We start from the raw sequence: 3,558 nt of genomic DNA, 5'->3' as shown, positions 1-3,558 counted from the left end.
TGCCTTTTTACACAGAAGAACTGGGAAAGGGGGCCTCTGTGGGGCAGAGAGTGTAGGAGGAATCCTGGAGAGAAGTGAGTTGGAGAAGAGGATATCTCAAAATTGTGTAAGAAACTAGACAGATCCCTAACTTACCCTTGAGCTGCATATGCATGGGACAGACCCAAAGCAGCCTAGCAAAACTTTGAGAACTGAATTACTATTTAAACCACCAACCAGGTCTCAGACTAACGTCTTAGAGATGTATGTGGTTGAACAGACCCAAAGCAGCATCAGCAAGGTTAGGAAACTGAACTGAGATTGGAACCACTGCCCACAGAAAGGGATTTTTTGGTTGCTGTTCTAACAATCCATTTATTATTTATGTATTATTTATGTATTCCTCCATAGAAACACCCCCCGCACTGATTATTTGGAGCGAGTCACAACCTGGGGCCTGGAGTCTGAAATCTAAGGTACCCTCCTCCCTCATTTTGTGGCTTAGGTGGGGGCATAGACCAGACAGAACTGGCGTCTCATTTTTATACTGCATAAGGGAAGGGGACCTAGGCACACCCTGGAGAGGTGATTGGCAGGCTGGAAGATAAATTCTCTGAATAGCAGCACTTTTACCTCAATACAGGGCTGGGAGTTGGCTGGGAGTGCTGTAGGGACAGGGGGAGGAGTTAATTCGATGGAGGAGTTATTTGCAGGTTACAGAGAGAAATGAAGGGAGTACACTGACACAGGGCCAGGGTATCAGCAGGGTCAGTAGGTGCTGCTGTATGTCTTTATTATCTCAAGGGGAAAGTGACAGAGGCATCACAGCCAAAGAGGCCCTTAGCAATTAGGCCCAGTGCCCCTGCAATGATTCTGGAACGGTTTCCTCTCTCAACAAGGACAACAATGGAGGTGATCAGGTAGAGGATGGCCACTATGAGGGCTCACTCCAAGGCCAGTGAATGAATTGTATCTTGGTGTGCAGGTCACACATGTAGACGACAAAGAAGATAGAAGCAAAGATCAATTCAATCACAGACAGAGAGGAATATCCTGCTGTTGAGGCACTGAAGAGGGTCAGAATCACCAGGCGCAATATAATCTCAGCAAACAGGAGACTTCCCTTTTGGGTGCACAAGAAGTTGGTGCAGGTGGTCCAGCAGTGGGGGGCAGATGTGTGCTGGGAATCTGCCATGGTGGGGCTGGAGTCCCTGGGGGCAGGGAGGATCTGCTTGCAGGCTCGAGGCTGGTGCACACCCAGCTGTCTTGCCGGATCAAAGTGATTTTAAAAATTTGTAGGTTGAAGCTAACTGGTTCTGTCACCTGCTAAAACAGTAATAATGATAATAATAATGAATAACATCCTTTAGAGAATTTTAACAGGATCTGTATCTACACAATTTAATATTCAAAAAGTCCAGAATATAATCCAAAATTACTTGATAAGCAAAAGGCCAGGAAAACGTGACCAATTCTCAAAGGAAAAGAAAAATCAACAGATGCCAACCCCAAGGTGACACATATGCTGAAATTATAAGAGAAAGACTTTAAAGCAGATACTATAATAAGCTTCATGAGGCAAAGGTAAACATACATGAGACAAAATGAATGGAAAGATAGGAGGTCTTAGCAAAGAAAATAAATTATAAAAAATGAATAAAATAGTATTAAAATATACATTCTTTGAAATTTAAAATTTACTAATGAACTCAATAGCAGAATGAAGATGACATGGGGAAGAGTCAGTGAACTTGAAGACAGATTAACAGAAATTCTCCAATCTGAAAAACAAAGAGAAAAAAGATTAGAAAAACTGAATAGAACTTCAAGGAGACTATATGGGACTATATCAGAAGTCTAACGTTTGTAACAATTGAGTCCTATAAAGAAAATTGGTGCAGAAAAATATATTTGACGGAACAATGGCTGAAAACTTCCCCAAATTGGTGAAAGACATTAACTTGCAGATTCAAGAAATTCACAGGACATAAAACAGAATAGACTCAAAGAAAACCACACCCAGACATATTATAATCAAACTACTGAAAACTAAATGTAAAGAAAAAAATCTTAAAAGCAGCTAAGGAAAAATGACACAACATATATAGGAGAAAAAAGATGTTAATAATGATGGACTTCTCCAGCTGCATAGCACAGGGAGATCAGCTTGGTGCTTTGTGACAACCTAGAAGGGTGGGATAGGGAGGTTGGGAGGGAGACACAAGAGGGAGGAGATATGGGGATATATGTATACATATAGCTGATTCACTTTGTTATACAGCAGAAACTAACACAATATTGTAAAGCAATTATACTCCAATAAAGACGTTAAAAAAAAAAAATGATGGACTTCTCATTGGAAACCGTGGAAGCCAGAAGACAGTAGAACATCTTTAGAATGATAGGAAAAAACTTTCGACCAAGCATTCTAAATCCAATGAAAATATCCCCTAGGAGTGAAAGAGAAATAAAGATATTCTCAGATGAAGGTAAACTAAGAGAACATACAGCCAACTAAAACAAATGCTAAAGAAAGTTCTTCAGGCTGAGGGGAAATAATACCAGATGAAACCTGGAACTTCAGGAATCAAAGAAGAACAAAAACAGTAAAATCTGAGTAAATATAGAAAACTGGGGTTTTTTTTTCATGCATGTTCAATTAATACATATGACAAGTATAGTATAAAGGGAGGAGGTTAAGAGACTTATATGATTGTAAAACTTCTAAATATTAAATAGTAAAACATTACTCTAACTATACTCTGAAATGTTAAGTATTTCTGTTGTATTATTTAGAGCAGTAGTTCTCAACTTGGGCTGATTTTGCCCACCAGGAGACAACTGGCAATGTCTAAAGACAATTTTGACTGCCATATTTGGGGAAGAGGTGCAACTGGCATCTGGTGGGTAGAGATCAGAAATGCTTTTAAACATCCTACAATGCATGGGACAGCTGTCCAGAACAAATAATTATTTGGTCCAAAATAGAAATTGTACTGTGTTTGAGAAATTCTTCCCTAGAAAGACCAGAAAGAGAAAGGGAGAGGGAGGGAAGGAGGGAGGGAGGAGAGAGAGAAAGACAACACCAAAAAAGCAGTAGATAAAATAGAGTGGAATACTAAAACTATTCAAACTATCCAAAAGAATGCAGGAAATGGGGAATAGGGAAACAAAAGAGCAAACAGAACAAAAACCACATAGCAAAATAATAGACCTAGATCTAACCACACCAATAACTACATTAAATGTAAATGGTCTAAATATACCAATTAAAAGATTGAAGTAATATTAAAATTTTAAAAAATCTACATGCTGCTCTCAAGAAACTCAGTTTAAACATAAAGACTTAGATAGATTAAAAGTAAGAGTATGGAAAAAAATATTCCACAGAAACAATAATCAAAAGGAAGCTGGAGTGGCTATTTTAGTATCAGACAAAGTAGACTTCAGAACAAGGAATGTTATTTAGGATAAAAAAAGGACATTATAGATTTATAAAATGGTCACTTTACCAGAAGACATAACAATCTTAAATGAGTATGCACTTAATAACAAGGCTTTAAATAAAATACATGAAGC

The 3,558-nt window shown here is 38.4% G+C and overlaps 1 pseudogene; it reads right to left on the bottom strand.

The window, feature by feature from the left end:
• Positions 1-665: 665 nt before the first annotated feature.
• On the bottom strand, positions 666-2,852 carry LOC125961202 (proteolipid protein 2-like; annotated as a pseudogene).
• Positions 2,853-3,558: the final 706 nt, after the last annotated feature.

Source organism: Orcinus orca, chromosome 15 (genome assembly GCF_937001465.1).
Source record: "Orcinus orca chromosome 15, mOrcOrc1.1, whole genome shotgun sequence".
NCBI lineage: Eukaryota > Metazoa > Chordata > Mammalia > Artiodactyla > Delphinidae > Orcinus > Orcinus orca.
Note: the sequence above shows the minus strand (reverse complement) of the source record. Positions and strands in the feature narration are given on the sequence as shown.